The following is a 27,985-nucleotide window of genomic DNA, read 5'->3' on the forward strand; positions in this document are numbered from 1 at the left end:
AATGGAAAATATCAATCTCGCAATTTGAAATAAACTACATGTAGTTGGACAGCAGAAATCGGCTGTTTCTATGTAGAGGGAATTCACTGTCCTGGTAGATGAGTTAGGGGTTTCCGCTGGTTCGGGAGTACGATTAGTTTTCCGTTCTTCTTTTTTTGTTCTTTTGCTGGGGTGGCTGACTCCGAAATCATTTCAGGAAAGTTCCCGAATCAGCACGGATCAGACGGAGTCTGCGAGACTGGATTGGGCCAGTGATGAGAATTAACCCTCTACGGGTTTCTGCGGTTTAAGGGCCCTAGGTTTGCAGCGTAGGCAAGTCATCTGACGCGCTTCTGTTGCGGAGTATAGCGAGTCATTGTAAGGTCAGCGGACAGCTTCCCGTCCCGAAACGGGATAAAAAGAACCTCCCCTTGGAAGGTCTCAGGCTGGGCAATCACATCTCGGCGGGTGGTCTCTCTTAGGAGAGTGACGCATTTAAGCCACCCGCTTATCATCGGGGAGCGATTCGGTCGACCAGTTACAACCTCCACTTACTTCCTGGGGAACGTGGACGACATACCGCCATCCGAAGTCACAGCGCTTGTGCGGTACTGCCAAACCAATAACAAGCCACTCTTGGACAGCTCGGATGCCAACGCACGAGGTGAGTGCCTGCTTGAATACCTTACGTCTAACAATGTTAATGTATACAATGTAGGGAACAAGCCAACATTTAAGAATGGTATTAGACAAGAGGTTTCAGATCTTACTCTATGTAGCGCCTCAATAATGGAGAAAGTCAAAAACTGGCATGTCTCTGATGAACCCAGTTTATCAGATCAGACGCATAACGCCGCGTGACTCTGCAGGGCTCGCTCGTCGACTGTTTACGGAGACTTCCATCAACTAGGCGCTCGAACGGACTCATCATGTCCGAACTCATCAGCCTTTTTCGAACCAGCTTTACTCTGGGACATATCCCGGTTAGCTGGCGGAACGTTATGGTGGTGTTTATACCAGAGTCAGGCACAAAAGACAAAACATTGCCCAAAGCCTTCAGACCTATAAGGCGTCAGCCATTAATTATGTAAGGACTTTTTTCGAAATTTTCGACCCCCCCTCCCCCATAAAAGGGCTTAGAAAGATTTTGCATTACCCCTCTCCCCAGGCCCGGATTTGAGGGGGGCAAAGAGGGCAAATGGCCCGGGCCTCCCGATTGAAGGGGCCCCCTAGTCCCAGGGCGACCTTTTTTTTTGCTCGTCACCTTCCAGAACGTTATCTCTAAATGTTTTAAGAAAAGAGGGCCTCACAAACAAATTTGCCCCGAGCCCCTCAGCTTCTAAATCCGGCCCTGCCTCTCCCCTCCACGAATCTTACGTATGAATGTATTTTTAGAAAAAAAAATATTTTCGAAGGTAAAACATTTTTTTACACAGAGCATATTCGTAGAGGATAAAACAAAACGAGTTAATACAGGTAATACTATGTTAAAGTAAACAAAATTCAAAATTAAGTAGAAAAGTAGTAAAGCACGCAATCACCCAGTGACGGCGAATTTACTTGTTTCCCAAGGTTCAACTGCTAATATCGCAACGATAAATAATTTAACTAATTTTATTTTTTTTTAGTTTTGTAAAATTTTTTTTTAGGTTTTTTAAACTTTTCAATCTTACGTAAGATTCTCTTGAATCCCCCTCTCTCCCTTCGCAAGCATTCGTAAGAAATTTGGATACCCCCCTCTCCCCCTAAACCCTTACGTAATTTGTGGATGACCCCTAAGTCTAACTACAACTCTGCTCAGGTTGATGGAAAAAATCACGTATAACTATATCCGTAGCGAGTTTCTGAAGAAGTCACCCTTGAATAAGCATCAACATGCTTATAAACAAGGCAAGTCTACTGAAACCGCTTTGCGTTGCCTAGTGACGAAAATCGATAACTCACTGAAATATAAAAAGGCAGCGCCCTTACTAACACGCAGAGAATCCATCCCCAGGATACCTATAACTCGGTGACGGAATCGTGAAAGGAATTGCAAACATGATCCGGAGGATTCCCACTCACGATTCTTATTTCAAGAATCCTAGAGCCATATACGGGGCATTCCTGAGGATTCTTTTTCAGGAATCCTTTTCAAGGACGCTCAGGAATCCAATGTGAGGAATCCTAGAGAATCTATGCGAATCGTATGTGTTCGTCCGGGCGGTCTGCGCTTTCCTTGATATTGAGGGAGCAATCGATAACACGTCTTTTGCATCAATTTACACGGTTCTGCAAAACAAAGGAGTCGTCAATACTACAATAAGCAGGATCTAAGCAATGCTCTCGAGCAGGAAGACCACAGCTGCATTGGGAGATACGCCCGTCACAGTAGAGGCATTGAAAGGGTGTCCTCAGGAAGGAGTTCTCTCTACACTGCCTAACCAAGCTTTTGAAGCTAGCTAGGCTACGAAGTCATTGGTTATGCGGATGACATAGTCCTTATCGTTCGGGGAAAATGTGACGCAAAGGGTAGAACATCAAACCCGCTAGAACAGTCATTATACCTTTTATCAAGCGAAGGATGCATTCAATCACTCCTTCGCTATTAAATGGGGTGAGACTGAGCTTCAACAACGAGATCAAATATCTTGGAATTATTCTGGACAAGAAGCTGAACTGCACTGCTCTATTGGACTACGCTATTAAGAAGTCAATTTCAGCTATCTAAGCTTGCAGTACACTGCTTGGCGAGACCTGGGGGCTAAAATCAAATAAGCGCTCTGAGTTTACATCACTATTGCTCGGCCACGTATAACCTACGCAGCCCTCGTAAGGTGAATGTAACGACAGCCCAGGCGAAACTTACCAAAGTTCAACAGTGAAGGGCCGAGTCTTTCATCGGGAACCTTCCGTTTCTATACGGAAGTCTCAAAAATGGATCCCAAGGTAGGTCAGGGATCTACGGAACAGGTAAAATGGCCACTATCTCCTTGGGTAAGTGGCCAACCGTCTTTCAAGCAGAAGTATACGGAATATACATCTGTGCTACGATATGTCTTAAGCACAACTATAGACATGCCAAAATCGGAATCTTTCCAAACAGTCAGGCTGCAATACTAGCATTAAAGTCTGCCACATGTGTTTCCAGACTAGTCTGGGAGTGCATTGCAACACTTAGGGAACTTTCCCTTCTCAACAAAGCTATGTTACTTTGGGTACCCGGTCACTGCGGAATCGAAGGAAATGAACATGCCGACAGCCTAGCAAGACTAAGATCTGTTCGGCAATTCATTGAATCTGAACCGTTTCTGGGGTACCTCCACAAAGGAAAAACTAGAAATAGCATCTCATTGGCAACATGCGCAGGGTTGCAGACAAGCTAAACAGTTTATCTATCCTATCCTTGCGGTTGCCAAAATGCTACTTAGTTTAACCCGTAGTGAACTACGCATCATCACGGGACTCCTTACTGGACACAGTTGTGCTCTTTATCATTTAAAGAAAATCCCAACCGACAATTGCCGTTTTTGCAACGCTAATCTGAGAGCTCAGCGCATCTGCTTTGCTTTTGCGGGGCTCTTGCTTCGTCGAGGTTCAACTTTTTCGGAAGTTACCTCTCAACTCCTAATCCCAGAACGGTCATCGGTTTCATCAACCATGTAGTTCCAAATTGAGGCACAGGCCTACAGCCAACTAGCTCAACTCCATCAATGTGTTCGAGCATGTTGTATTCTGTGTAAAACAAATCGGGGACAGCCCCAAAAGACAAGCATTCCTGTCGCAGTGGGACTGTTGGTCCTAGCTTCGGCGCGACATATACTAAAATTGGAACGATACAGAGGAGATTAGCATGGCCCCTGCGGTAGGACCACATTAAAAAAAAAAACATACAAAAAAAACCGCTTGGTGACAATCTAAGATGAAACGCCAATCGAGGTCGAGCGTGTGGCTTGTGATAGTTTTGAGAAGCGTTTGCTGGCCATAATCAAATCCAAAGGCGAAGATTTGAGATGAACTGATTCAACTGTAACTTTATTACTCTACCATGATAAAAAAAAGAGCCAGAGAAGAAATATCCATTGTATCATTTTCACGGTGACACCCTGTAGAACGGCGGTATTTTATACTGACCGACGTTTTAAAATTAATCAGTGAAATTTCAAGATAAAACTGCCAGGAATTAAACATTAAAAGGCATCAATATATTTTCCTAAAGATATCTTTAATCAGTGACGAAACGTCGGACAGTATAAAAATTAGGAAACTAGTAGGCAATGGGGATTTCTAGAAATTCTTTCAAGGATAAACAGATCAGCACTCGTCTCTTCTATTTTTTTTTTATTCTCGCTTATTTACCGTCGGTCTAATTCCGCCACTGTTGTTGTGCCAATCACCGACGCCCGGGGAGGCGACTCCACCCAGGACCCTAACTCACGACCAGTTGATTAACGGACCGGCGCCAACGGCTTTACTTCCTCATGCGATGGAAGGCGTGATCCCAGAGATTTTTCGCCTCAGAAAATCTCCCGGTGTCGGCTAGGATTGAATCTAGACCATTTGGATTGGTTTGGTGAGTGGATCACGCCACCTCACAACCATCGACACCTAGGTCGGCGGTGGGATTCGAACCCAGGCGTCGAGCGTGGCCGTCTCTTCTATAATTAAAATTAATTTGTTATGCAAAAATATAGAAAAAAGCCCCCTTAGCCCCCAGTATTCATATGTAATAGAAATAAAAATTATAAACTGACAAACAGTAATCAAATGCATTTAACTATGGTCGATGGAATTATTCTATTTGTACTGGGAAAATACCATTTTCACTCCAAGGCTGCTGCAACTAAGTACAACAATTATGCGTAAGGAAAATTGGGCCAATTGGCTTGAAATCGTGTCTTCTACCATTTTGATATTTGCGGTAGAGAAATGTGCCAAACATATAAAAAATTCATGGGGGATATTCGACCTTGAAATTATTCCTCAATTTTCATCACACAATCAAAATGTTAGTGTTAATTATCACATCACAAAAATTTTGTACATTTTGGAACAATTCGCTTTTCACAGAATGTACACCAGTATATTGATGAAAGGCGTATTTCTACGTCAGTAATGTTCCCATGCGTACAATTTACTAAGTCCGGGCATGTGCAAAGTTACATCCCAATACAAGATAGCTGAATAATATTTACGTTTTACTAAAAGTCCCAGAGAAACATTTTCAATTTCCCCTCCTCAGCAAAACGAAGTTCCGGGCCGCAAGTTGGATTGGTGTCCGCTCAGTGAGCTGAAAAGGTTAAGGATCCATCGAGTAGCGATACATTTTAAATGTTTTCCCGCCCCTAGTAAATAAGCAAGTCATTACCATCCATGCGATAGTTCCGAACAGCTATTTCAATACCTCAAACCAAATACCAATTTATAACTTCGCAAAAGTTGAGAACCGATACCGTTCAACCCTCCTACGGCACCCGATCGGGAGCTATTTCCATTTTCAGTTAGAGTAATGCGTCCCAGCGTCTGTAAATAATGTTGATTGATTATGCTTGAAAAACAAAACTCTCTGGCTTCCACCCCGCAGCAGGTGAAATAACTCATCGTTCGTACCAAAGTAGGTACATTGGTGTGGTGTTCCTATGGGTATCAGAAAGTAAAGACCTTGCTGTACGTATCTGGTAGAAATGAAAACAAATTGATTTATCAGCACTTACATACGCAAAGGAAGCATCAGAAAAGATGTTTGATTTTCATGAGCACATGAGGACATTGCGTTATACTGAGACAGCAGGACTTATCATGACGCCAGACGTTGACAATCTTTGGGCCGAGCATTTGATAGCATTTTTTAACTAGAGACAGTTATGAGTGTCATTCAAGCACCCACACTGCAGACAAATATTTTCTTTATTTCTCTTGGTAACACGATATGCGTTACGGTGGTCGAGCATTAACCATCGTCATTCACCGTGGCGTCTAACTTTTTAGCTACTACCAGAGCTTTGCAGAATGGGTTTCCGGTGCGCTTTTCCACATCCGTAATTTCTTTTTCTTATTGCTGCTACATCGACATCTTTTCGAGGGTAAGAATAGGAAAAAGAGTATTATTCACTGTAATGTGGGTGTTATTCACTGGACAGAGTATTACTAACCCACTAACAATCTTCCGTCTCTGGTTGTCGTGAAGCAGCTTAACAATGATGTACCAAGAGAGCGTGCCAGCATTTCGTGGGAATGTGCAATGAACGATCCGCATATATGGATGAAAATTTCCGTCGCTGAGCTTGGTGAAATTCCTGTATTACTGATGCAACGGGATTTGCATACTAGTAGGGTTGATTCACTCTCAGTAGTACCAAAAAATAGTTGGATAATGGGCTGTTTAGACTGGTACGAGTAACGCGAAATGTTGAGAACAGAATAATCAGCACGGTCCGTGACATACGAATGAGAGTTATAACGGTAAACTTGTTACTTAGAATGCAAATAATCTTAGGCTAGTGAACCTAATTATATTCTGAATATTATGGCACATTTTAGTAATGATAACTTTAACATCTGAGTAAGAATGTTTATGACAACAACATGACATTTCCGGTTTAGGTGCACCGTTTTAGTTGCATAGTTTTTTTTTATTTTCTAGCAATTTTCCAGGAAGCTCTGCAAGTTCTGCGTTTTTGTTATTATTTTTGTATGCCACAAAACGTCTGAATAACAACTTTCCACGGATTGCCTCCTTATCAATTTACCGCGAACTTATAATTGCCACAGTAGAGCCAGAAGGAATGTTCATGACTTTTTCTGCTTCTCAAGAATAAATTTTTATACCTTTGTACATAATTTCGGGTCGGTGCACAAAGTTCCTTACATGGTCTGATTCGAAGCGAGTCAACGACCGGCAACAAATCGTTAACAATTTTCAATCTTTGAAAAGGAACCCAGCTGAGACAGTTAACAGCCTTAGCATGGAAAGGCAAATCGCATTCCCTTTTGACAGCAGTTGGGTACCCGGGTGAAGGCATACCCTACCGAAAAGTGTTCGCAACACTAACAAATGCCACCAGTCACTCACGTAAATTGCGTTACCCATTTTGAAAGCATTTCCTTATAAAAAATTAAAAGCAAACACAAGATAACGGAAAAGGATTCGTCACGATGCTTGCTGCAAACAGTCGTTCCACACACACACACACACACACTCACACACACACACACACACACACACACACACACACACACACACACACACACACACACACACACACACACACACACACACACACACACACACACACACACACACACACACACACACACGGGATACAAGAACCACCCAACCATCCTCAACCCGTTTAACACACCAAGTTCGGAGAAATTCAGTCGTCACGAAAAATTTCATGTAGAAAAAAGGCGTTCTTTCGCAAAAGCTTCAACTTAAAATCAACACTCCATTTAATATTCATTATTTTCGTTATTTCGTGGAACGAAGTTGTAATTTCTAAGATGCTTCTGATTGACGGCATGATAATGGAAATTATCAAAAGCCGTGAAAAAGGACAGAATAAAAAGCTCTCGATTTAATTCTGATACAAAATTCGAACATAGCGATACTTCTCTAGGGCATATGTTTTTCAGTTTTCTAATCAAAGGTACCTTTCCACATCGTTTCGAACGAAAAACCTTGGAAAAGGCGGAAAACCCCCGATATTTAATCCCAGCCATAAGCAAGAGAAAACGATGAATTTTCTGAAAGCAGCAGCCCATCTGTCAGCGCCTCTGGCACAAGCTAATTTACGTGAAACGAAACGAACAATGAAGACGAACGATTTCTGTACCTCTCATCTGCACTGTACCTACTGCTGCTCTATCGAAATTCCAGAAGAAATTCCATCCCCTTAAGTCGAATTGTGATTTTTCCGAAATCATTAATTAATGTTTGGCACGAACTCAAGGCAAGGCTGTACAAACTGTGCCACACTTCCAGCTCGAGTAGAAGAAAGGGTGATAGGAAAAGATTCCATTTAATATTTTCGTTGAACCACAGCTTATAGGTTCATCATGACGAACCAACCAATTGACTGTAACTGTCAGTTACGGGGGTGTTGTTTCACACTAATGGTAGTGAAACAATTAAATTTTACGCTGAGGGTTTTTTGGTTAGACATCACAAGATCCATGTAAATGGAAGTTCAGGTTTTCATATTTCAAATCAAGCACCCTTTCAATCAATATACCAAACTACTGCTCCGCTTTGTTGAAGGAAAGCTTTAATCCTTGATTGATTAGGTACAGGGGGACAATATATTGAATTGCTTTTTTCCCATACTCGATTTGTCTTCTTTTACGGCGTTCGGCTTTCTTTGGATTAACTTACAGTGTTGAACACAAAATTGTTGACAAATTTATGTCGACAATGTCGACGATGTTGCGATTTCTACTATATGTTGCGTACGATGTTTTGTCGCTATAAGACAATTCTGATTTAATATTTATTCAAACTATTGCCGTTTGCGTGATTTGGAAGCTTGCGTATGTTTATAGCAATGAAAGATTTACTTAAGGGTTTCGCAATATCCACTTTTGTTTTTGACTGTAAACGATGAACGCAGTAATGCTTCGGATTTATAGCAGTATTGAGAGCAGCCAATAAACGAATGAAATTAGCTGATTTAACAACCTTACTTTAGTCAAAATAGGAAAAAAGAAAAATTGTTTTTCCAGTTTCTCGATGGATCGCTTGTTAAGACTTTTATGTTATTCTTTTGGCATTTGGCTTGTGGTCAATCAGAATATAAATAAATTTATTTGTTTTGCGAGTTTCAGACTAATCTGAATAAACAGCGTACACCGCAATCAATCCTAGCAAGGCAGCTTTGGGAAACAATAGGGTATGTAAATCAAACGATATTTATGCAAGAAGTTTCTGTCCTGCGGTAATGCGAAACTCAATTTCTCTCCAACTTTTAGTTATTTCGAATAGAAAAGTTTCAATTATTGGCATCCACCTTCTGATGAATTTTTGATTTTGATTCGTTCTATTTAGTATCTATTTATAAAACATGCATTTAAATCCACAGCCGATTGAGTAAATATCAAATTGATCGTTTCAAGACAATCAGCCTGTAGGTCGAAAGAAACTTCATTGCATGTTGGCATCTTGGTAATGTTAATAACTGAATCGTGAGTCGAACATGTTTCGATAGAAACGAAAGAACGCCACCATGTTCAACAAACGACGTTACACTGGGTTTTCACTACGTAATTAGCAGCATCATTATAGAATACCTTGAGGCTGACTGAACAATACTTTAATTCAATGCAATAATGAAATCGTCGATAAAACGAAGGTCTTCCGCCTAGTGAATAAGTATTATAATGCATAATATCTTCTTCAGTTCGAATACGTCTGGTTGTCTGATTGAATTGAAATGAAATAATTTTTTTTCCACTCGTTAGCGATAACTCACTAAGCTAACTGTTCTTTGTTATGAATGAATTTCACGCCAACCCGTCTAAAAATTTCATTAAGAGTGTACGAGCCTTACTAAACTAAGAAACATTGCATACTTTTTTTTCGAGCACTTTAGCTAGACCTCTGAGAAGGTCTGAAGTTTTTAAGCCTTTTTTAAAATAGGTCGATATATTTGAATAAAAAAAATGAAAGAGAAATTTCCAAGCGATAGCTTTTAAAACATTGATTAAATTTTGATTTGAAACACATAAAAATGAATTTCATATCCTACACTGAAATTAATTGGTTTAAAAGAACAAAAACTATTTTTACAAAAGAAATGGTCCATTTGTTTAACTGACCAGTAGTGGACCCTCAACGAGTTTTAATTTGAGATAATATCGAGCAAAAGTTCGTTTTGAAATTCACTTAAAAGTGCTACCAATTGCTTCGTAAAGGGTGTCCACGATGAAATTGCCACACCAATTGCTCTAACTTTTTAACCGTTGGGTAGAATCTAATGAAAATTTGGGTGGATTTAGTTCATAGTGCATTATTTACATCCTGCAAGTTTTAAAGTTCTGTGATCAAAACTTGCGGAAATGGAGTCGAAAGAACAGCTCGTGCGTGATAAAATCTTGCACATTCATCACGAGAACAAGGATCTCTCGCGTCGTTCCATCGCTAAAACATTGGGAATCGCGAATTCCACGGTGTCGCGAATGATTAAGCGGTTCGAGGAACGATTGACCACCGATCGGAAGCCCAGAAGTGAAGGAAAAAGTATTCCGTACAGCACCAAAAATCACAACCGCGTAGTTGGGGCCTTCAACCGAAACCCGAACGCCTCCGTTCGGGATGTGGCTAAGAAGCTGCACCTAAGCCGAAGTTTTGTCCAGAAGGCCAATACTAAGGCTGGGCTTCGAACGTTCAAGGTACAAAAGGCCCCTGATCGCGACGAGAAGCAGAACAAGTCCACACAAACCCGTGCCAGGAAGTTGTACCTCAACATGCTGACGAAAGTTGAATGCTGCATCATGGACGACGAAACATATGTGAAGGTCGACTTCAAACAGATCCCCGGCAACCTGTTTTTCACGGCCAAGGATAAGTTCAGCGTTCCGGAGCATGTCCGCACTCAGAAGATGTCCAAATTTGCGAAGAAATTCCTGGTTTGGCAAGCCATCTGCACGTGCGGGAAGCGGAGTGCACCTTTCGTGACCCAGGACACGATGAACGGACAGGTGTACATGAAAGAGTGCCTCCAGAAGCGGCTGCTTCCTCTCCTGAAGGCCCACAACGTCCCAACAATCTTCTGGCCGGATTTGGCCTCATGCCACTCCAAGGACGTGCTGAAGTGGTATGCGGACAATAAGGTCAATTTCGTGCCGAAAATGTTCAACCCTTCCAACACTCCGGAGCTCCGCTCCATCGAAAAGTACTGGGCGATTATGAAGCAGCACCTTCTCAAACAACTTAAGGTAGTGAAGACAGTCGACGAACTGAAGAAAGTATGGGTTTACATGCAAAAACCGGTTGATTCACAGGCTGTGCACAATCTTACGGCCGGGGTTAAGGCCAAGGTGCGGGCATTTGCGTATGGACTGTAAATTTGTAAATGTTGATGGCAATCGGATGAAAACTCGAATTTTGCGAATCAATTTTGTGTGTGGCAATTCATCGTGGACACCCTTTATATAGGTACCTTTTCCGTGAGAGGTCGCGTATAAACAATGCAATTCTGCTCCTAATTCGTGCATTGCGTTCAGGCTGATTAAATTCTGATAATTTTTTATAATACCAGTAGGACAAGTAGCACCCTCTGACATTAAAAATATTTTCGGTAAATGTATAATTTGGTTCAAATTTCGATATAAACAGTTGAACTGTTTTAGTACTGAGGTTCGGCACTTCAGCTAATGTTATAAAAGTTATATTTTTTACTGCCTCATTCTTCTTAAAAAGAAAACAATAATAAGGCCGTTACAAATTTTAGTTTTATTATATATTAATGGAGACGCATGGTTGTTTTGAAAGCAATACAGTTAACATGGTTTGATATGGAAAAGTTGTTATAAGAAAACTTTTTTTTTTTGATAATGCCCATTTTGTAATGTTAAGAAGAGTGTTAGGCAACTGGATCGAATTGAGTTTAATAAAACTCGGCAATGACCGTTTGTAGTAAAATCAACTTTTTTTTTTTCATCTAATGTTTTATATTTTCATTTTTTAAATAAAAAATCAAACAATTTCCTGTAAGCTATTCCTTGATAGATCTGATCTGATTTTGAAAAAAGTGTAAAAACTTCAAATCTTTGCAAATATCAGTCTGAACAAATTTTCGAAAAATAAAGTCTACAAAGTTACTTAGTTAAGTGTAGCATAAACCCCTGCAAAGTTTTATAAAGTTCTAAAAGAGTAAGTCTGGTCGAGCTGATGCCAAATACGTCTAAATAAAAAAACATTCAGGAACTCTTGGTTTGAAAATCGTCAAACAAGGTACGTTGCTGGTATAACAGGTCAGTCGTTGTATGTTCAAATCCCGGTTCGGAAAAGACTGTTAATGTGATTAGAATCGTAGTCTAGCTACAGAGTAATCCAGTACACCGCCACGTCTTGTAAAATCAAACTAAATATATAATTTTACCGAGATTTTTAAACTTCTTCAAAGCTAAATTTTAATTCTAATGTACGTCCAGCAAACCTATAAATCATTCTAAGTATTATTCATCGCTAGCTTCAGCTTTGTCCCATCATTCTAGCAGAGCTCGAATACTAAAATGATTAGTCAAGTGACTACGAGATGTAAACCCTTCAAAGAACCGCGTCTGTCGATGTGCGCTTGCTATCTCGATGGTCTATATTTTAAAATACTTGGATGTTTCGGGTGAAGAATGGATTTCGTGCATTGTTCGCATAGAATCGCGTCGTCTTACAAGAAAAATACTCATAGTTTGTCTTAGAATTGAGCGAGCTCCGCACGCAAACTATCAAATTCCGTCGCTTACTATGGCGACAAGATAAATAATTCCGACGCAGTTCTGGAGATGCAGAAAAAAACGGTTACGGTTCGACCGTTTAGCCGGAAATCGCTCGCGCGTTGCTTCTGTATGAGTGCATCGCAAATCTAAGTAGGTTTCGTTCGGTCAATAACTATCGTGATTACTCTAATTACTACACAATGTATACTTTTTGAAGAATCACGGTTGTCGGCATCTCAATGCTTCTGATGATGAATGGACCTAGCGCACACCGATCGTTTGGGCTCGCGGTGTTTGACAAGACCGGTTATCCTTTGTCATCGTTCGTCTTCGTAATAAATTAACTTCATGCGCAACTTTGTTCGATTCCATCACTTACCACGATGACACAAACCTTCCCTTTCCGTCGCAGTCGTGGAGATGCAGAGATAAACTCGATCTTCGAAAACAACGACTGTTATACCTTCTTCCTTACAATATCCTTCCTCGTACTAACGACCGTAATGACGTAGTCGGCGCCGTTATAGACCTATACGAAGTGGAAGCTACTGAATTGTTGTACATTGAAGATGGTGAACTAATTCCAAGTTGTCATGTACTTGAATCTTTGTGCAACTTTACTAGCTGAGGTCCATAACGGAGAAGCAACTTCGGAATGTGCGGTCGTCAAGCTTGAGCTCTTTCTAGCAGAGCAATTCGAGCTTAACCGTTTCGATAAAAGTGGTCGTCTTTAGGGGCTATCCACGAAACATGCCTTTTTTCACATGAGCAGCCAGACCAGTAGTTCCCGACCTTTCTGTCTCCGCTAGCCCTATTGCTAGATACAAAGAGCTCCGCGGCTTCCTTTGTAAAGCACAAAGAGCCTAGCGGTCATTCAGAAGAATTTCAGGTAAAAGTTTTCCAATACGAGGCTGTGATTGTTAGTCTCATTTCATCTTGTACGTCTTATTTGTTCCACGTCTTGGCCTTAATTTGCAGAAGCGTTGAAAATCCGCTCCCATATAGGTATACATAAGGAAAATTAATTCACCCTTTAAATTCACCAAGGCATTCGATGAACTTCGAGGCCCCCTTGCCGGCCGCAGACCCTCGTACTACGGAACGAGAGCTTAAAATCGTGGACTTTTTTTTTCATTTACTCACTTGATACTGGTTTTATTGAAAAACGATCTTGAGAAGATGTTTCGTATATAAAAAGCCAAAGAGAATGACAACGAGTTCGGAACTCCACCGCTAATGACGCTGTAAAATCTTACTTTTCAGTCTTGCACTTTGGGGCAATGGGTTTTCAGCAAAATTGTAGATAATATTGTCACAAAAAACCGTGTTGAAGACACTTTGCGTGACAGAACGTTTCAAATTAGACTAATCCTTAAAATTATGTTTGCTTTGGTGACAGAACGTTTCAAATTAGACTAATCCTCAAAATTATATTTTATTGAATATCTAGAAAAATGTACGATTTAGAAGGCAATAACATTCGGCGCATATTTGTATACATCAAAATACACAACTTTGTAGAAGACACCAGAAAGATAGCTTCTACAAAGACCGAGTTATTTCAAAACATGTAAGAAAATTATCATGTTTTGAACATCTACAAAAGACAAATAAGCAGATGTAACCTGCATAGGATGAATTACACTGGTCGACAAAAAGGAAGAAAAAAGCTCAAAATAGATGTCATGAACAGACTATAGCTTTTCAAGCATTCCTATGAATTTTGGAGCTTCTAGTGTATGCAGAACTGCGTCAAAATTTAGCAGAAAAAATTGCTCGCCGGATTCGTCGCTTCTACGTTGGCTTACGGGAAAACTCATCTAATTCTCTGAAAAAGCTATCTTTGCTAGAAGCACCAAGGTTCGCAGGAATGATTAATAAGCTATAATCTTTCTTTTTTTTTTCACTTTGAGCTCTAGGAAAAAACCTGTGTTTACCACCCAGTCAACATTTGTATACGCATATTCGTGTTTCGATTGAAATATCCGTACTCATATATATCATACAAGCTCGCATAAGCTGCGCAAAAACAGCATACGCGTACTAATAGTATGCATTGTCGATGTATAATAATATCCGATTGAAGGCGTTTTATTTCATATTGTCTTAGGATTCTAAGCTTGAAATCGCAAATCAGTAAGTAGCTTCCGGCATTATATACGATAAAAAACTGACTTTTGCTCGTGATATCAAGCGCTATATACGATATAGACTTCGTTGAGATAAAGCAAAGCAAAGCCTTGGTGCTACATTCCGTTTCGGAATTCGACCTTCTGTTTTACTATACACAGACTTCGCAGCCGACAGTTAAGTGTACAGGGCAATTGCGGGGCTAGCGCTACGATCCTACTGACACTAACAGTCTCTCCCGAGCCGGGACTCGAACATACGACGACTGGCTTGTTAGGCCAGCATCGTACCTCGAGACCAGCGTTGAGATATACTTACGAAAATTTTCATTCATTGATATACAATTTGTGGTAGACTGGGCAGTGTTACGAAGTTGATTGAAACGTTTGTTCCTTCCAGTATCTTCTTTGCCTTAAAACATATTTTTCACATTTTTTTACCTTAACTAGCTCGTGTAGAAGCTATCTTTTGTGTATCCTCTTCAAGTTGTGTGTTTCGATGACTCACAAATATATGCTGAACATTGTTGCCAGGCCTTCTAAATGCTACATTCTTTCGATATTTAATAAAATCTAAATTGAAGGAATAGTATAATTTAAAGCGTCCAGAATAGGAAGAGTTCGAAGGAATGTGTCTTCAGTACTGTTTCGTGACAAATTTATCCACAACTTTGCTAAAGATACTATCTAAAGTGTAGGACTGAAAAGTTATATATTGCAGCGATACTAGCGGCTGTACCTTTTGTTGAGTTAAGTTCCAAACTTAAACTTGTTGTCATTCTTTAGGGCCTTTCATAAACTAAATATCTTCTGAAGATATTCTGAAGAGTAAATGAAAAAAGTTTACGATTTTGAGCCCTCGTACCACTGTTGGGATTGGGAACCACTGAGCTTGACCATGTGCCTTCAAACGGAACAAGTATGAATCGGAGAGTGCAATATCTGAGGAATATGGCGATTGAGGTAGGATTGAGGTTTCTATGTATATTTTTGGCCGACTTTGGCAGTGTGAGACCAAGCGTTGTCATGCAGTAAAATCACTTTTTTACTCGTACTGTGGTCGTTTTTCACGCAGTATTCGGGTTAATCGCATCAATTGAAATCGATGCCGTTCCCAAGTGATGGTTTTGTTTGGTTTCAAAAGCTTATTAGAAATAACACCAACCTGGTCCTACCCAATACACAGCATAAACTTCGCAGCGTGTATATTTTACCGAGCCGACAATGTAGAGGCATGAGCGGGGACCTAGTGTGGTTGGTAACGTCTCCGCCAACCACGCTCGACGCCTGGGTTCGAATCCCACCGCCGACATAGGTGTCGATGGTTGTGAGGTGGCGTGATCCACTCACAACCAACCCAACTGGTCTAGATTCAATCCTAGCCGACACCGGGAGATTTTCTGAGGCGATCGCATGAGGAAGTAAAGCCGTTGGCGCCGGTCCGTTAATAAACGGGTCGTGAGTTAGGGTCCTGGGTGTGGAGTGGCCTCCCTGGGCGTCGGTGATTGGCCACAAAAGTGGCGGAACTAGACCGACGGAAAATAAGCGAGAATAAAAAAAAAATGTAGAGGCATGACCGGACAGTCCCCATAACTTTTTCCTTTTTGTGTCGCTGTGATGAATCAATTTTGCATCACTCTTCCCTTCCTTTTTTGCCACATTGGCATAGAGCCTCATCGAGCAATTTCTCCAATTCTGCGTATTCAAAAGTTTTTGGACCTCCTTCACGCAGGCAGTCGTCAATATCGAAATTACTGTCTTTAAAGTGACGGAATGGTCAAATCGACCAGCACTTAATGCTGACGTTTTCTAGTGACAGACAGCGGGAGCTTAGTTGCACTTCTATTATAGTGAACCATAATGTATTTTGATTCAGCTTTAAACATTGAAAACCCCTTCGTTCAGACATTCATGTTAAAAATCCGTTCAATGGTAGAAACAGCTATGCATCTGAAAACGGTACATTGACTTTGGATTCATAGGATGTCATCCCACTAGAGTTCACCGTAATCCTACGTCAAAAGTAGCAGTAAAACCGATTTTTATGTAACCCTGGACTTGATTTTATATGACCACCCCGGTAACATTTGATTTGCTCGATCGATGGTAATGTTATCTAAAATTACGGCATACTTTCAATGCAGATGATTGTTATATTTCCGCCATCATCCGCTGTTTTGTGTATTTTATAATTCCTCGATTTTACATCAAACCATTCGTGCCTTTTGTAATTCCGTACAATGGAATGTTCTGATTCTCATCAGAACTCACCGTAATGGAATTCGAAAAGTGCAGAGCGCTTTGCTTCAGGTAATCTTTCATGTACAGTTCAAAGCATGTGGTTTTGCTAGCTACGCAACAATTCATTTAATGTGCGAAAATAGGTAGCATGCCATCACAGGTTTTCAGGTGTGTGCCTAAACGATTGCTTTTTGTTTCTTTTTCATCTGTGAGCAGTTGTCGGCGTTTCTGGAAATACCGAAATGTTGTTACCTCCAACCACAGTTTCCGGTTGAAAGGTCCCAACACGACGACGATTGTTCTTTTCCGTCTGTAGAACGTAGATGAATTGCAAAGACGACGATTGTCATCCTTTTCAACTTTTCATGAACTATTAAATCTGGTAACGTCGGACGGCAAACCATATCTTCCCACCCTCCTTCTATGACAGATAACATTCCGAGAAGCACACGGATCAATTTTCGACCAACTGAATTAAAACAACTTTTTGCAACTCTGTCGAAACATTACTAAACTGGCCTCCAGGGGCACTGACATTGATCGACAAATGTGTATATATTCTTTGCTTTCTCCTCTCATCGCTTTTCATTTTGAAGATTTTAACAGACGTGACCGGCATTTTAACTGCACACACAAGCTGCTTTTGATTAGATCAAAGACTTGCTGTTCCCTTTGTTGAGTAAAGTTTAGCGTGAGTAATGACTTAATGATGTAAAATGCTGATTAAATTCAATATTTCATCGCTTTTCGAAAGTAAGTTGATCGATAAATATTATACTGTTTGGTGAATACTAACTTCAATTCTTTTCTCGATTCAATAAGAATTTTAAATTGCCATTTTATTAGGACAGACAAAATTTCTCACAGACAAACGCAGTGTTAATGTCCTCGTTTCTTCACATGAACCATGAAATGTATACTGGGACGCCTCCCAATTGATTGATATGCTAACAGCACTTTGGCTCAAGTTGTGCATAATTTCATTAACCTTTTTTCTGCATTACGTCACGAACATGTTGACTGACTTGACAGAGTGACACGCACTTTGGTGTTTTCGGCCTGCTTCCGTGCCGAGCTTCCTCCAGAGTGGGTGTTCGCATATGCTCATCCTATGTACCCCGTAAATGCTCTTCCAACTTCGTTGACCCAATTTCGAAGAAGCTGGCGCCAAATGGTGGCTCGTTTCCAGCAACAAGTATCAGAGAGGCAAGAACTATTGCCTCAGAGAGGCAAGGATTATTTTACAACCAGACGAACATGCTACTATTACATGTCGGTATTAACGAACATTTACAACATTTACACGGTTCTAGTAAAATTGTATTGTGTACACTAATAGAAGTGTCTACCATAAAGAAGTATTTATGTTTTACTGTGTTTCTGTCTATTCTTAAGGGCACTGGAAAGAGGAAAAGCCAGAAAGATGAAGAAATAAAACTTCTGATCTCTTCTCAGCAAAGGGTTCGCCGCTAGGCCCCTAAGACGGAACAAAAATTGATTTTTTTCATTAATATTGCTGCCAATGTTGTTTAATTATTACTGCAGCATAAAAATGATACCGTTTTTCTATGAAGGAAAACGCAATGAAGTCTGTTGAAAAGGGAACGCATAATTAATTTCACTTTGGCGTCTCCATCGATTTCGTTCACGAAGGGGACGCATAGTATCTTTTCAGATTTACATAAAGGAATAACGATAGCAACGAACGTTAGGTGCTCGACAAAAGCAACACCCGGGTACCTACGAATTGGAATTCTTGTAAATTTTATATTCTACATCCGATTTCGTTAATTTCAGCATCGTCTACTTTGAAGTCAAGGGATGTTCTCAATTTTCTGAAATTCAGTTTATCGAAAATATATGCCGAAACTGAGGCAGTTTGTTAAAATTTAAACAGAATCATACAAACATAGGTATCAAAATGCATCAAATTGCTCTATCACGAGTCGGTATGGAAGAATACTCGCAGGGCCATAACACTAACTTAATTTTGAGTGCTTCGGGTCATTAAATGTATAATTTTGTTGATACGAAATCTCTCAGTTCTGAAACACGATAATGGTTAAAAGATTTTTTATGCGTGTTCGAATGGATTTTGATGTTTAATATAAGAAAGTAATCAATACCTAAACTTCTACGCAGAATTGCGGAGCTGGAGTAATATCATATGCTTCCAGATACTTTTACGTGCAAAAAGAAAAGAAATCATTATCCCTTTTTTGCATTGCATTATTTTTCTTTCACGATGGAAGCACGAAAGAGTGCTTTCACCGTAAGAGATGATAAGATACCTTTCATTGTTTTTCTAGGTTGATGTGATCTGTTTGCCTCTTTCAGCATTCATAAAAAAAAAATAGCATTCATACCCATTGCGATGGTCTGTCTGTGAAGCGTTTTATAGGCACATGAAAAATTGCGACGTACCATTTCCATAAAAATGTGGCATGGAGCTGGAAGTCTCCTTCAACCCCATCATTTTTGTACGTTCAAAATCGACCTGAATAATGATTGACGTATTCGTATTTTTACCTGCACCCGAGAATGTTTTGTAGATGTAGTTGATAAATGGCTCGATCATATCTGTTATGCTTGTGAATATAGCCTTTAATTCAGCTTCAGCAAATATGGATTCAGTCAATCGGAACACAGAATAAATCAGTTTTTTTTTTTCAAATTACCGTAATAAATAAACCCAGAGTCGTATCACAGTACATAAAATTCTCTGTAGGGTTCCCCTCTCATCGCTCATCAGCTAGGGTCCAACAACTGCCGTGAGCATAGAATCGAATCTTCCCCTCGTTTATGTTTATGTACTCTGCTGCTGCTGATTATTATTATTGATTGTGGCGCGTGTATAGTTCATGATGGAATGATAACATCGTTTATGATTCCCTCACCGGCGGTAAATGATGAGTCGGTCGCCTATCAACCTGACCCGGCGGTAATTCATTTTAGTTAACGCTTTATTGACCAGAGACAATCGAATTTCGATAAGATGATCCTGCAACGGTTTCGGGTACCGTGTTTGCTTGGTGACGTCAGCAGTAAGGGCCGGTCACCAAACGATAAAGTTACGGCAAATAAAAAGAACGCAGCTCGGGATAAACTCATGCTGGGAAACAGTTTGGAAACATTTTAGAATGTCGGGCATTTGGGGTTATCCTCAGGAAAAAAATAATAGAATCATTACAAAAGGCTGATGAAGTTACGACCGACGTCAAAATGTGTTCGTTTGGGAAAGTAACACAGCGGAAGTCTGATACCGGGATGCTGTTTGTGTTTCGAAAGTAACATGAGGAAATTAAATTCAGAGAACGATTCGATTTTACGGATAGGCTATGCGTTCACAAGAAAATTATTTGAAATGTTGCAAAAATAAAATTATCTAATTTATATTTTTATTCTATAGAGCAATTCTCGCTGAAACTAGGCCACTAGGTGCACAAGGTCTTTCAAATTTGATATAAATGCACATACTTATTAGAAATAGAGAAAAAATGATAATGTCATTTTTGTTTGATCGAATTTGTTGACCCCTTGGTCACCAAGGGGCGAAACAATTTTCAGAAAAGTTGAAATTCTAGCAATTCTTGATGTATTATTTGAGCTATATCTCTGAAATTCGTTATGTAAACTACTACAAGTAGCACTTTTCTGTAAAGAGGAATGATAGGGCTTTCATTTGAAGTGATCAGAATTTAGGACGCCATCTTGAATTTGGCCGCCATCTTGGATTATATCAGAAAAATGCAATTTTGACCATGTTCGCAACTAACGATTTTCGATCTGAGACCAGCATTGGAAAGCTGAGAAAAAATGCTATAAGATGCAAGAAAAAAATTTGGTGAGCATCAGTGTTAACCCATCAATTGAACATATTTTCCAAGCTGAGTTTAAAAGATTCATCGTACATCGCGCGATCAACGTAGTAACCTGTCTACAGGGACCAAGTGGATGCACATGTTATAATCCTACTAGCTACAACTAGTACGCCACTACTGTTTTTTTAAGTTTAGTGAGAATGATGAGTACAACACTAGCATATGTGATGCTAACAAAGCGATAGGTTTTTTAATACTGAGCAGTTCCACAAAAAAGTCCCAGTTTTAATATTTTATTTAAATTGTCATTTTTAATTTGGCTGAAACTCTGCATAGACGTTTCTATACGCAAAAGATGCCATTCTGTGCTAATGGTTTAATATTTTGCAACACGACTCATTTTTGAGAAGTTATCGAAAAATGCTATTTTGGGAAGGTATTGATGATTACAAATATTTTCAGGGCCAAAACGGTTTGTTTGATCGGTATGACGTCTTCTTTAAAGTTGTAGTTAGTTTTTTTGTCTCTCCAAAAAAAAATATACACTTTAAAACGATTTTTTTATTGGAAAAGAGGTAAGAGAAAAATGTTTATTTATCGTCAGGTTTTAGCTATTATAACCCGGGGGACCAATGAAGACATAGAGAACCAAACCTTTACAGGAAGATAATCTGCATTATTAAAAAACCATCATGCAAAAATTCAACGCTCTAGGACATCATTTACCCCAAGGGCGGTAATAGGTAAAACCTGACGATAATAGAGCCGATATCTATCTAAAAAGTTCATTTTTTGAAAATCGATTTTTTTTATAAAAACTACAAAAATTACTGAAACAATGCAACCAAAAAGAAAGTTATAGAGTGTATATTTATTTTTTTTTAAAGACAAAATTATTATCTACAACTTTATCGAAGACGTCATACCGATCAAACAAACCGTTATGGCCCTAAAACGACATTTTTTGCCTAAAGAAACGTCTATGCAAAGTTTCAGCCAAATTAAAAATGACAATTTAAAAAAAAATATTAAAACTGTGACATTTTTTGTGGAACTGCTCAGTAATAAAAAACCTATCGCTTTGTTAGTATCACACATGCTAGTGTTGTACTCATTATTCTCACTAAACTTAAAAAAAACAGTAGTGGCGTACTAGTTGTAGCATCGATCGATTATGTTATATGGAGGTAGTAGGGTATAACATGTGCATCCACTTGGTCTCAGTAGACAGGTTACTACGTTGATCGCATGGTGTACGATGAATATTTTGAAACTCAGCTTGGAAAATAGGTTCAATTGATGGGTTAACACTGATGCTCACCAAATTTTTTTCTTGCATCTTATAGCATTTTTTCTCAGCTTTCCAATGCTGGTCTCAGATCGAAAATCGGTAGTTGCGAACACGGTCAAAATTGCATTTTTCTGATATAATCCAAGATGGCGGCCAAATTTGAGATGGTGTCCTAAATTCTGATCACTTCAAATGAAAGCACTATCATTCCTCTTTACAGAAAAGTGCTACTTGTAGTACTTTACATAACGAATTTTAGAGATATAGCTCAAATAATACATCAAGAATTGCTAAAATTTCACCTGTTCTGATAACTGTTCCGCCCCTTGATGACCAAGGGGTCAACAAATTCGATCAAACAAAAACGGCATTAACATTTTTTCTCTATTTCTAATAGCTATGTGCATTTATATCAAATTTGAAAGACCTTGTGCACCTAGTGGCCTAATTTCAGCGAGAATTGCTCATTAGTTTTATCAGCCATCAAACCGCCAAACATCGAAAACAATACAGCAGCTGCTAAATATAAACTAACCAACCTAATAGAAATGTTGTTCGGTGACCTGGAGGTATCCTTCCGAAAAATAAAAATTGAATTTACCAACCACAAAAGAGAACATGACACCTCCCGGGCTGAAATGCCATCTTTTCTAACGTTCGAAGATAGCAATTTCACCTTCGTGTAAACCCGATATTTAACGTTACGCTCAAAGGCAACTAAGTCTATCAATGCAGTTGAAACGGTTCATTCTGACCTGTAGCGTATCCTTTTTCCGGCTTCACCGACGATTTATTTCATTTGATGTAAGTCGCTTAGAAATCCTATTAAGGCTCACTCCCGGGATTTTTCAGTGATGCTTTGGACAATATCGGCATTCTAGTCGTTCCAATGGTTCGACTTCTTACAAGGACAAGCATTTCAATTCATTTTAATTTTTAGCAGTTTCAAAATTTTGTAAAATTTTTGGCCTTCAGCTTTATAATTTTAAGCCTATCAGTTCTATAATTAATGCTAGAACGCTCGGTCGTACACTAGATAAGTTCTTTACATTTTTACAAGAGAAAATGTTGATAGGATGAAATCCATGTCAATAAAAATGGTCGAGATATATGGGCAAAAATATTAGTTCGGAAATAACTAGAGGATCAGATTCCAAGTCGCTATGTAACATAAATTCATGAAATTCTTCATTAAATATTGCATTCACTTTGATTTCTTTGATATTTTACGCAGAACTTAAAGACTCGTATCTACGCACACGACATCAAACGTTCACACCTGATAAATTTGGATTGCTGATCGAGTGCTAGCTACCAAATATTACCTGCAAAATGGTGTTAATAACGAAAAGCTTTGAGCACTCTGGCAATGCTTTGCAATACTATACTATCAAAGGCATCGAATACCCGACGCTAGTATTACACTGGGTATATAAAGTTAAGCTTGCACCAAATCCTGCTTGCCGTTTCTAAAGATATCGGCTCGTAAAAGCCTACGCGTCTTCATACACGAGAAGCCAGCCAGCAAGCAGTAGCAGTAGCAACAAGTGAAGCCAAAAAATTCATTTCCTCTCTTCGGAATGGATTTTAGGGGTTCGCTCCTTGAAATTTCGGTTTACATCCCATCGATGCCCCCTAGTGTTACTGAAATCACAGTATAAAAAATGCATTCAATCTACCTACTAGGAATTTCATCTGATTGTTAAAATGTAAAATTTTTAAATAAGAGCTATAGAAAAACGAGTTTAATTTATTGATGAAAATCAGTTGAGTATACACTGCCAAAGTTCCAGCGGTTTGCACCGACTTTATAACCATTATCCCGATAAGAATGATAAAGACACAGCGTGTTACCAAAAAATTCGCAGAAGCGATAGATACCGCCCATTTTATTGCTTTTTGCTACGCTGTTAGGAGAGAGGTATTAAACCGAGCTTACGCCGAGTTTCGGGTTGTGTAATGAAAGTACAGTGTACGCCTGAGGGCGCACAAACAGCGCAGCAGCACACAAGTGTAAGAGAGCGTGCATGTTGGTGAAATGGAGGCGCTACAAAATGACAGCTGATTGGGATCGTATTGTTGCTAATAGAGAATGTTGTTAGGATTATGAAAAAACGTGAGGCAGCATATTGCATGCGGTAGATTCGGGGTTGATTTATAAAAGGCCCAATTTAGAAGCTGAACTGGGAAATATTCTAAATTTTATAACAGCTACAAAACAAACAGCGAAGGTGCTCTAAATTGAATCAATAATTAATATTCACGAAACGGCCTCTGTGGTATTGAAAAAAAAACTGCAGGCAGGCATCTACATTTAACACGGAAGAGAATAACAAAAGATCAGTTTTACTATAGCTACTAAGACAACAAATAAAAATCAAAAATTTATTTTCTCAAGCTCTTCGAAACATTTTTACAAATGTTCAGTGACAAGTATCCCTTTTTCAATATTCACGACAAAACTTCGTAGGGAACAAAGTAATCCTTTAATTCCCCAGATTTGCTCACACTCCATAAGTTTAGTAATATTTCCATTCTTGTATTATAACCAAACCTTACATAGATATTGGTAATCGCATTACTAACGGTTATTCGCTCTCGATCCTGAATCCACTGGCTGCTGCAGGAAGCCGGAACCCTTCTCACCGTCTAAACTAAATTGCAAAATCAAAAACAAGTCAGTTAATCCTTTCCGAGAGAGTAGCCAGTCATGTGTGGTGTAGTCAGGTATTGAGCGGTTAAGCGGGATTTTTGTTACTCATCATATTGAAATTATGCCCATTCGACCGTTGTGTACGTGCAGAGCAGGGAAACCAGACCAGACAGCCATGAAAATAGAATCCTTTTCGTGAGTTGATATACCTCTCGTCATATGCAGTCCTTTGGAAGCATTCTTTGGCGCACAGCTGGACAGGCGTATTATTAGTATTTTATTGTATAGTATATATATATATATATATATATATATATATATATATATATATATATATATATATATATATATATATATATATATATATATATATATATATATATTGTATAGATGAACGTAATACTTTTTCCTAAAAGTTGGGTTTGGTTGGGTAGAAGTACAATTTCGCTGATAGATTAACTAATCATGAAAATTGTTTAATTAATTAATTAATACCGCGCGTCCCCATTCAAAGCACATTCCACAAAGCATATTCCATCAAAACACATAAATTTTGGCAAATAGCCAAGAGCAAATCAACTAAACTTACTCAGGATTACAGAGTCAAACATAGCTGCGGAACGAAATAGCCTTAAGCCAGCAAAGCTAATTACAAAGTTTGGTGTCACTCCAGATTCATAGTCTTTCCCCAATAAGAACGGCAAAACGGACACCTCTAGTGAACCGAGAGATACCACCCCCAGGGATACAGAACACGGTTCAGATGATGCAAATATATGTATACCTGTGCTACGCTCAGATGCACCTGATTTTAATGAGCAGAACTTAACAGTCGAGGTAGATTAAATGCGAAACTCGTGACCCTGTCAGACCATAACTATGGGCGTTAACGTGAAAAATGGATCGCAGTGAAGCACAGCCCGCTCGGCTCGGATGACTATTTATCAATGATGTCGATTAATCATTGCAGAGACAAACGAGAGATAGAATCCGGGCAGCGGTAGTATTAACGATTCGTCATTCGAAATGCTGACGATAACGGGGCCTTAAATTACCGAATGAAATGGGTCTTTTAAAAGATTTTGAAATTATATACAATAACATACTATTTGGATAAGCTCAAATGTTAAAAAAAATTTGTTGGAGATGATTTGTTCAAACTTCAATAAATAAACTCTGATATTTTACTTGGGTCAAATAAACTCAAAATAATATCTGATTTACTCTATGACAATGCTAGTAATTAAAAAATAGACAAATATTGTGTTATAATATTCATTCGTTGTTTTGCTTTCGTCTCGATTAGACGCAAATGTTTATCTCCGTGTGATTCGCAAAATAACAATACACGAGTTATCGTACGGGTGTTATTTTTTTTTCGATCATTTCTTGGGCTGTGCGATAACAATAGTCTGCAATATATCGGCAGAAACATCTTCTGCAGGCAGGCTACCCCGCCAGTTATCTGATACGCAGCTGATATATCAGCAAGAACAATTCTCCCGCACCGCTGTTACCCCGCTAGCAGCACGGACCATCATACGATCGAGCGAGTGGAAGTCAACTACAAGTGGCAAGAACCACCCCCGCTACCTAGCCCCATACCAAGGGTACCGGAAATACGGGTAAAAGCTTACCCAGATGCCACTAGCGGTCCCTACGTTGTTTACTTCCGGCCCATAAAAAAACCTTTGAATATAATTCAAATAGGCAAAGACCTGGCAAAACGGTTTTCGGCCGTAACCGAGATAACGAAGGTGAGGCCGAACAAACTGCGAGTTGTCGTGAGTAGCTTGAAGCAAGCAAACGAAATTGCTAGCTACGAGCTCTTTACAAGGGAGTACCGCGTACCCCTGCCAAGGACGTGGAGATCGACGGTGTGGTTACCGAAGGAAGCCTCACGGTCGATGACATTTTGCGTCACGGGGTTGGCTGCTTCAAGAACCCCCTGATTCAAGATGTAAAGATACTGGATGTCAAGCAATTGCATTCAGTATCCATCGAAGAAGGGAAGAAGAAATTCCTCCCTTTGGACTCCTTCCGTGTAACATTCGCCGGATCTGCACTGCCGAACTACATCTCTTTGGACAGGGTTCGTCTGCCTGTACGCCTGTTCGTACCGCGGGTCATGCATTGCCAAAACTGCAAGCAGTTAGGTCATACAGCCACCTACTGCTGCAACAAGGCACGCTGCAGCAAGTGCGGAGGCAATCATGCTGAGACCGCTTGCAGTGAGGATACTGAAAAGTGTCTTTACTGCGAGGGAACTCGGCATGACCTTTCGGCGTGTCCCGCGTACAAACCGCGCGAGGAAAAAATTAAGCGTTCCCTTAAGGAACGATCAAAGCGCTCTTTTGCAGAAATGCTTAAGACGGCTGAGCCACCCTCGACAGGAAACATCTTTTCCTTCTTGCCAACCGATGAGGGTACATCTGACGATCCCGTCGAAGGGTGTTCTTATGCCTTGCCAGAGGGATCTAGGAAGAGGAGAATGCTCAACTCTCCTAATCTTTCTCGCAAAGGTCGTAAGATAACCCCTAGCGGAATGACCAATAAGACAACACAAAAAGGAAGCGGTGAAGAAAAACCGAAGCAAGTACCACCCGGTTTTAATTTCAAATCAAACCAGGAGTACCCACCGCTTCCTGGGGCACCAAAAACCCCTCGTGCACCCATTTCTCGATCAGAAGACATAAAAAAAACAGGGTTCATAAAATTCTCTGATATTGTGGACTGGATATTTAAAACTTTCAACATGCCAGATCCCCTTCAAAACATTCTTCTTGCCCTTCTCCTTACAGTGAAAACCTTTTTGAAGCAAGTCACAGCAACCTGGCCCCTCATTTCAGCTATCGTAACTTTCGATGACTAATACGTCGAAAGAGGTTAGGAATTTTGTCACTGTGTTACAGTGGAACTGAAGAAGTATCATCCCCAAATTCGATTTATTTTCACATTTGATAAACACATACAATTGTGGTGCGTTCGCGCTCTGTGAAACTTTTCTCAATTCAAATGACCAACTTAATTTCCACGATTTCAACATCATTCGTCGAGATCGAGACTCACACGGTGGAGGGGTACTTTTAGGGATCAAAAAGTGCTATTCTTTTTTCAGAATCGACCTCCCCTCGATCTCGAATATTGAAGTTGTTGCCATTCAAACGAATATGTATGGAAAAGACCTTTGCCTTGTTTCGTTATATATTCCCCCATCCGCGCGGATTGAACAGAAGCAATTCCTTGATATAGCAGAATTGCTTCCCGCACCTTTTTTGATTTTGGGAGATTTTAACTCTCACTGTTCGCTATGGGGGTCGCTGTACGACGACAACCGATCTTCTTTAATCTGTAACTTGATCGACGACTTCAATATGACAGTTTTGAATACTGGGGAAGCGACACGTGTACCTAATCCTCCAGCACGTGAAAGCGTGCTTGACCTATCCCTCTGCTCGAC

General features: G+C 39.8%; 1 protein-coding gene and 1 non-coding gene across 7 annotated transcripts in view; one reads left to right on the forward strand and one right to left on the reverse strand.

The window, feature by feature from the left end:
• Positions 1-27,985, reverse strand: part of LOC129727356 (mitogen-activated protein kinase 1) — a 123,164-nt gene that overhangs the window by 33,478 nt on the left and 61,701 nt on the right. The gene's annotated exons all lie outside the window — the stretch shown is intronic.
• LOC129733498 (U6 spliceosomal RNA) lies at positions 3,757-3,863 on the forward strand. Its single transcript, XR_008729578.1, has one exon. It is a non-coding gene; the product is annotated as a U6 spliceosomal RNA (small nuclear RNA).

This window comes from Wyeomyia smithii, chromosome 3 (assembly GCF_029784165.1).
Source record: "Wyeomyia smithii strain HCP4-BCI-WySm-NY-G18 chromosome 3, ASM2978416v1, whole genome shotgun sequence".
Classification (NCBI taxonomy): domain Eukaryota; kingdom Metazoa; phylum Arthropoda; class Insecta; order Diptera; family Culicidae; genus Wyeomyia; species Wyeomyia smithii.